The sequence below is a fragment of the Nannospalax galili genome, unplaced genomic scaffold (assembly GCF_000622305.1).
Source record: "Nannospalax galili isolate Female #2095 unplaced genomic scaffold, S.galili_v1.0 scaffold300, whole genome shotgun sequence".
In the NCBI taxonomy this organism is placed as follows: Eukaryota; Metazoa; Chordata; class Mammalia; order Rodentia; family Spalacidae; genus Nannospalax; species Nannospalax galili.
This window is the reverse complement of record NW_008347322.1, coordinates 1,427,393-1,435,785: the sequence shown is the minus strand read 5'-3', so window position 1 is coordinate 1,435,785 and position 8,393 is coordinate 1,427,393.

The following is an 8,393-nucleotide window of genomic DNA, read 5'->3' as shown; positions in this document are numbered from 1 at the left end:
TAAGGGGCTCAGTGCCATATGGAAGGACTCCCCTTCTCAGCAGGGGGCCTCCTGCTCTCTTCCTGACTTACCTGGAAAGTGCCGCCAAACATGGATGCCTGACCTTATTTGGAACATGACCTTTGGCATAGTTACCTATAGTAAAAACTATTCCCAGGTTTTTTCTGTATGATAATCAGGCATTTCCCCGTAGTTGGACAATAGGAGGCTACTGCCACATGTAAATAAAGCATACTATGAGCACCTATCAGCTGAAGCTTTGGCTGCTTCCTCCTCTTTCTAATTTTTTAATGTAGGCACTTAGAGCTATAAACTTCCCTCTTAGGACTGCTTCTAATGTGTCCCAGAGGTTGTGTTGCATTGTATTTTCCTTTTCGTTGAATTCTAGGAATCCTTTTATTTCTTTCTTAATTTCTCCTTTGACCCACTCCTTATTTAGGAGTGTGTTGTTCAATCGCCACGAGTTCGTGCAGTGACTAGGGCCTTGTCCAGTGTTGATTTTGAGCTTTATTGCGTTGTGGTCCAATAGAATGTGTGGAATTATTTCAATTTTTTTTGTGTTTGTTGTGGTTTGTTTTGTGGCCCAGTATGTGGTCAGTTTTTGAAACAGTTCCACGAGGGGCTGAGTAAAGGGTATTCTGTGGTGTTTGGGTGGACTAATCGAAAGATGTCTGTTAGGTCCGTTTCGTATATGGTATCATTTTATTCAGATATCTCTCTGTTTATTCTCTGTCTACTTAACCTGTCTAATGGAGACAGTTAGATGTTGAAGTCTCCTACTATTAATGACTTGGCATTGTCTTAAATCTTAAAGTCCTGTAGTGTTGTTTGTATGAATTTGGGTGCACCAGAGTTTGGTGCATGTATGTTAAGGATGGTAGTATCTTCTTGGTTAATTGTTTCTTTGATCAGAATGAAGTGACCCTCTTTATTCCTTTTATTAGTTTTACTCTGAAGTCTAGTTTGTCAGATATTAGAATTGAAACCTCTGTTTCTTAGTGCCATTTGCTTGAGTCCTGTAGTGTTGTTTGTATGAATTTGGGTGCACCAGAGTTTGGTGCATGTATGTTAAGGATGGTAGTATCTTCTTGGTTAATTGTTTCTTTGATCAGAATGAAGTGACCCTCTTTATTCCTTTTATTAGTTTTACTCTGAAGTCTAGTTTGTCAGATATTAGAATTGAAACCTCTGTTTCTTAGTGCCATTTGCTTGGAATGTTCTTTTCCATCCTTTTACCTTAAGGTAGTGCTTGTTCTTGAAGGTGAGATGAGTTTCTTGCAGACAGCAACGAGATGGATTTTGCTTCTTAATTCATTCACTTAGCCTGTGTCTTTTGCCTGGGGAGTTCAGTCCATTGATATTTAAGGTTATTGTTGACAGATGTGTTGGTTGCCACCATTTTGATTGCTGTTTGTGTTCTCTGTGTAATTCTGTGTTCCCTCAATTACACCTTTACTTTCTTTTGTTGCCCCAGGGTATAGTTGTTTCTCTCTCTGCTCTCTGTATTGCTTCAAGTATTCTTTGAAGGGCTGGTTTTGTGGACATGTATTCATTCAGGCTATTTGTGTCATGGAAATTTTTTCTTTCCCCTTCAACTATAATAGACTTTTTTGCTGGGTAAAGTATTCTGGGCTGGCATCTATTGTCATGTAGAACTGGAAATACCTTGGTCCAGGCTCTTCTGGCTTTCATAGTTTGCATTGATAAGTCAGCTGTAATTCTGATGGGCTTTCCTTTGTATGTGACTTATTGTTTTTCTTTTGCTGCTTCCAGTATTCTCTCTTTGTTCTGTACATTTAGGTTTTTACTATGATATGTCGTGGGGAGTTTCTTTTCTGATCCTGTCTATTTGGTGTTCTATGTGCTTCCTATGTTTGTATGGGGATATCTTTCCTTAATTTTGGGAAATTCTCTTCTATAATCCTGCTTTAAGATCTCGTCAATGCCATTAACCTGAAATTCTTCTCCTTCCTCCATTCCTATATGTAGATTTGGTCTTTTCATGGTGTCCCACCTCTTGCATATTCCATTCCTGTGTTGTTTTTTTTTTTAATTTTCCATAACCTTTGCTTGAGTGTCCAATTCTTCAACTTTACCCTCCAGTATTGATATTCTGTTTTCCATTTCATTCATTCTAGTGGTGAGGCTTTCCCCTGTTGTTTCAAGTTGGCTTATTGAGTTTTGCACTTCCTTCTGCCTGAGTTTTCTTCAAAGTTTCTATCTCTTTTGTGAATTCATTCAGAAGTTTATCCCTATCTTCTTTTAGCTCTTTGATTTGCTTGTTCATGTGTTCTTTAAATTCATTGAATTCCTTGATTATGTTTATGATTGTTCTTTTAAATTCAGTGTCCTGGGTTATCTCTAGGGGTTTCTCCTTGTAGAACTCTTCTACAGGACTGGTGGGCTCTGGTGGGGACATAGTGTTTTTTTCTTTCCACTTTATTATTCTTTTGTTGTGATTTTGGCATGTGAATTTCTTTTGTTGTTTATGATTCTGATATGAGAATTAAGTTGGTGTGCTTCTGTTTGTATTATCAGGGCTGGTTCATACAGGTTTCAGGTTCTCTCAGGTTTTATTTTGGAGGGAACTAATGGCTTCAGATCAGCTATTCAGGAGCACCAACAGAAGCCCAAGTCAGGTTCCAGTCAGGCACACTCAGGCTTCTTTCTAAGGTTTGGACCCCTATTAGCCGAAACTCAGAGAAAATTTAGAAAATTCCCTAAGGGGGGGGGGCTATAATTTTGGGACTCTCAGTAGGTCTGCTATGTTCTTAGCCCCTTTGCCAGAGGGAGGCCAGAACTCTCTGTCAGTGCGCTGAGATCACAGCGGCTACACTGATGGAGGTCGGGAGCCCACCCTCTCAGGCTGTCTGCTAGGATCTCAGCCTTAGCCTACCAAAGCCAGGTCTACCCTGGGGCCTTGGGAAGGTACTCACAAAATCCCAGGTGGGGGATGGGTATGGCACAATTAGGGGAAGCTCACCGCCACGTGGAGGCAGGATCCAGGTATCCCCTGCGTTCTCAGCCCCTATGCCAGGGGGAGGCCAGATCTCTGGTGCTGTGGAGCTGGAGCCCACCTCTAACTCGATTCATTTTCAAGCATTTAAACAGGATACCTTTCCAGGCTGGGTGTGGTGGCGCACACCTTTAATCCCAGAGCTCCGAGGCAAAGTCAGGCGGATCTCTGTGAATTTGAGGCCAGCCTGGTCTACATAGCGAGTTCCAGGCCAGCTGGGGCAGGGAGACCCTGTCTCAAAAAGACACCCCCTACAAAAGATACCTTTTCCTCTAAGCACAGTGTTACCTGCACCCACACATTTTCCACATGTGTTTTTGCTATCCACTTTGAGACATGTTCTAATTTCCACATGGTTTCTTCTTTGATCAGGGGTTACTGAGAGGAGGGTTGGTGCCTGCATGTGGGAGGGAGGGGTTCTGGCACATGCCGTCTGTATTGATTTCTAGCTTCATGCCAGGTGATCAGAGAATGTATCCTGCAATTTACACCTTTTTTTTTTTAAGTCCTTTTGAGACAGGGTCTTCCCTGTAGCTCCAGCTAGCCTGAAACTTGCTATGTAGACCAGGCTGGCCTCGACCTCACAGAGATCTGCCTCCCTCTGTTTCCCCAGTGCTAGGGTTAAAGACATGCCCCACTATGCCTGGCTAATTTCCAAGCTTTGTAACAGATTCTGTTTGTTTCATGGCTCAGAACGAGGACTGTCTTGGTCAGCCAAACTTGCTTATGTGCACAGGGTCGGTCTGTCAGCCATTGGATAGAGCAGATGCTACGCATCAATATGTGGGTGTAGCTGATCTCATGCTGCCCAGACCTTGAGTCTCACTGACTAACCCTTCCAGCTTCTAGGGAGGGATGGTAAAATCTATAATTTCAGAAATCTCCATGCCCTCCCTCTGTCCTGGTCTTTGTGTGTTAAGTCTGATTCTGTGGGTGTACATTTACGAGAGCTTAGGGATGGTAAAATCTATAATTTCAGAAATCTCCATGCCCTCCCTCTGTCCTGTCCACATTTGGTCTTTGTGTGTTAAGTCTGATTCTGTGGGTGTACATTTACGAGAGCTTGTCTTCCTGAGCAATGGTCCTTTTATCTTTGTGACATCTGCCTCTGTCTTTGGCAACACTCTCCGTCTTGTGGCCTGTGTTCTTTAGAATGATAAACGGCTCCAAGGCCTCACTGCGAAGATCTCATCCCTTCACTTCTAACCTCTGTCTTTGTATTGAAATTGCCTCTCTCATTACATAGCATACATGCGGGTTTAAGAATGCGTACTGATAAAGTCTTACTTTTCATTAGAGTCTGGTCTGTCGATGTGGAGGTCTCCCTCTCCTCCCTTCCCTTCCCCAAACCCTCTCTGGACCTTCTTCCTGTTCTTTCTTTGACAGGTCTCAGTAGGTAGCCCAGGCTGGCCTTGAACTCGCCAGCCTCCCACTTCAGTCTGCCTCAGTGCTGGGATCACAGGCGTGCACCATAGAGCCCGCTGTCTTCTGTTATTTCTGATGAGAAGTTTGAGACATTTATAGTGAGGCTCTTTTTCAGCTTTTTTCTCTGATTCCAGATTTCCTCTTTATTGCTATATTTGGGCCATTTGACTCTGATGTCCCTGGACACGGCTTTCTGTGAGTGTGTCCAATCAGTGGTTCCCTGTGCATCTTGAATCTGTAAATGTATGTCTCTCGTGAAATGTGAAAACTTGGGGAACATTACTTCTGCAATGTCCCCTCTCAGACCCAGTGACCTTCCTTTTCTTTTGAGACTCCAGCGCTTGAATGTACGATCTTTTTTGTCTTCAATATTTTTCCTTTTTTCTTTAGCTTTATTTAATTACACGTAATCATTAAACTATAATTGAATGAAGTCTCATACACTTATGTAGCAATAATATTATAGTATTACATAATAACCACCACGATCACGACGGAAGCCATTCTCCTCAAATGTTCCCTTATGTTCTATTGATACCCAATTTCAACTACAGTAAATTGTCACATAATTAGTTCTTCCAAGTACCTGATCTGTATTATTTTACACTTGTAGAGGTAACATGCCCAAATTGATCTAATGGGAATAAACTCAAAGTGATTCACACAAAGTGATTCACAGCTGTTTCCTTTTGAAGACCTATCTGTGCAGGAACGAGGAAAGATCGCTTGTTTTTTCTAGAGGTGACCAGTACATGTTGGCTCGTGGCTGCGTCAGTACCAGCTCTGCGAGGTCATACTGTTCCTGCCTTCCTGTCTCCTAAGTATCTCCTCTGTCTTCATGTGACTAAGTGTACTGCCTGCAAGAATGTAAGTGCACCCGTGTTATGCAATGCCCACAGAGGACAGAAGAAGGCATCGGATCCCCTGGAACTGGAGTTACTGACTGTTGTTAGCCACCTTGTGGGTGCTGGGAACCAAACCCAGGTCCTCTGCAAGAGCAGCCAATGCTCCTATATGTAAGACTTAAAAAAACAAAACAAACAAAAAAAAAAAACCCAACATTGTCCATGTGATTCTGAGCTGCTGTTAATTTTCTCCTTCCTACAGGCCAGGTGACTTCTGTGCTTCTATCTTCTTTTTAGATGACCGGTTCTTTCCTCTGCCACCTCCAACCTACTATTACCGCCATCGAATCAATGTCTTCATGTTGCTTTATATCTCAGTTCCAAATTTCCCCTTTAGGGCCAGTGAGGTGACCCGTTGGAATAAAGGCATGTGCTGCCAAGCCTGACAACCTGAGTGTGATCTCTGGGACCCGCATGGTCGAAGGAGAGCACTGTCCCCTCAAGTTTTTCTCGGACCTCCACACTCAGGCTACGGTACCCACAGTGTTCTCTCTAAATAAATAAATAGGTAAATAAATGTAATAAAACATTAAAACACTTCCTTTTGAAAACATTTCCCCTTTCCATTAACTACAAGAATATTTTCCCTTTCCCACATGCATCACAATTAAAAACAGCGGTCTTTGTCTAATAATCCCAACACACTGCTCATCTCAGGGTTGACTCATCTCCTGGTCTTTTCTTTGTAAATGATTCATATGGTTCTTAATCTTTAAATGTCAGATAATTTCGAACGTTGTTATTGTTATGTTGTGAGGCTCTGGATTCTGTTATATGACTCCCAAAGAGGTTGATGTTTTTGTTGCCAATTTACTTGGATAGAGCAAAGTTGAGAGAGAGAGAGAGAGAGAGAGAGAGAGAGAGAGAGAGAGAGAGAGAGACTGGTTCCTATGATCTATAGACTGAGAGGTTCCAGGGTCTGCTGGCGGAAGTTCCTGTTTAGGTTCAAAGGCCAGAGGAGTGTGAAAGAAAAGTTCCCAGAAGCACTCCTGCACCTTGGACTGAACTTCCTGCAAGGCTGACCAACTGATTATTACTCCGGGAGATTGTGGAGAGTCTGGAATGTTGCAGATCTGGAACCTATTTACAGATTATCTGGGGACATCTTTAATCCCATAAATAGCCACACCTTGCCTACCCCTGTTTCTGAATTAACATTCTTGTGACTAATAAAATGTATTAACTTAGCAGACCACCAGTCTCACCAATCAAAAAGCTAAGAACGTCATCACATAGCATCTGAGACTTATAGTAGAAACACCCACCCCTCACTTTGCTATGATTTGCCTACTGAATGTATCCACCAATGTATTTGAAAAGTGTCCTGATTTATGACTTTGTTTTGTTACTATAAAAATGTAAGGCAACTGTTACCACACTGGAACATGGAATTTGGAGTGACCTGAATCTGTGTTCCTGGGCCATGGTCACTCGTATTTGGCTTTAGAATAAACTATCTCTTATCCCCTTTGAGGTGAGAGTTATGCTTTTGTGTCGACAGGCTCCATAGTGTGACTCTTAGATAGAGGGAAGGAGAAGGCTTTGCTCCAGCGCAGGCAGGCAGAGGAGGCACTCCTCCTCTCCTCCTCCTCCTTCGTTCCCATTCAGACCATCAGCAGTCCGGACTCCCCACCACAGCGTGGAGGGCCCTCTGCTTTACTTAGCCCACAATCCAAATATTAATCTTATCTGGAAACACCTCCGGAGACACATGTATCTGTACTGTTCAACAGAGCGTCTACACACCCCATCACTTAGTCAAACTGTGTTGGTTAATCTTGTCAACTTGACAAGACTCAGCATCGCCTAGGAGATGGAGGCACACCTGTGGATGTGTCTGAGGGCATTCCCAGAGCTAACCGACTGAGGGCGAGAGCCCTCTCAATGTGGGTGACACCATCCTATGGGCTGAGAGTTGAGACAGGCAGAGGAGGGGAAAGAGGAAGGCAGCCAAGTGGAGCATCTCCCACATGCTTCTGGATCATGGGAAATGGACCTGTTTTGTTCCACCTGCCCTGCACGCCCCTTCCTGCACAGCCTTGGGCCACACTGTCCTGACCCCTCTGAAACTGATTTTGTTTTCGCTGTTTTGTCATAGTGTTGCAAGAAGTAACACACAGGAGGACACAACAATGACCATGGCATGGGGCCCAGATCTCAGCTTTGTGTCTGTTCTACACAGTAGAGTCTGGGATTCTGGACAGGGAAACTGCAAGGCTCCAGCCCAGCCCCCAACACTCTCTCCTCAGCCCCTCACCCTTCAGCTTGTCCCAGAGTCCTCCAGCCCAAAGCATGATGGTTTGCTGCCTGTGGCCATACCACCCTCTGCCCAAGCCACAGGAACTTGATGTGACTCGACACGTCCCCGGCTCACTCACCATCTCGGTGTTTTTACTCTAGTGACTGTCTTTTTAATGTGACTCCTGGAGCCTTAAGGTTGTTGTGGGTTTTTTTTAAGTCATCTATCATCACGGTTGATTTTTTGTGGGACAGTTTGCTTGCTCAGAGTTGTTTATCTGTACGAGGAGAGGACCCCTAGAAGCCATTTCTGAGATCTGAATGCTCTACTATCTGGGCAGGAAGGCACGTAGAGCAGGCCTATCACCCGGTGCAGCCAGACTTTGCCCTTCATGCTTAGCAAGCCAGCCTCTCCTCCGGAGTTTTGTCATGGCCTCAGAAGCAGACGCTGTGACTGTCAATGTTTTGTCTGAAGTTCTTCACAGAGCTCCCGAGTTCAAGAAGTCAGACTTCTGTGTCTAAGAAGCCATGGGCCACAGTGGTACTAGATCTGCCAGAATATGGGTCCTGGTCCTCAAAGCCTTTGCCCTTCATGCTTAGCAAGCCAGCCTCTCCTCCGGAGTTTTGTCATGGCCTCAGAAGCAGACGCTGTGACTGTCAATGTTTTGTCTGAAGTTCTTCACAGAGCTCCCGAGTTCAAGAAGTCAGACTTCTGTGTCTAAGAAGCCATGGGCCACAGTGGTACTAGATCTGCCAGAATATGGGTCCTGGTCCTCAAAGCCTTAGATAGAATCTTCCTCCTCCCCTCC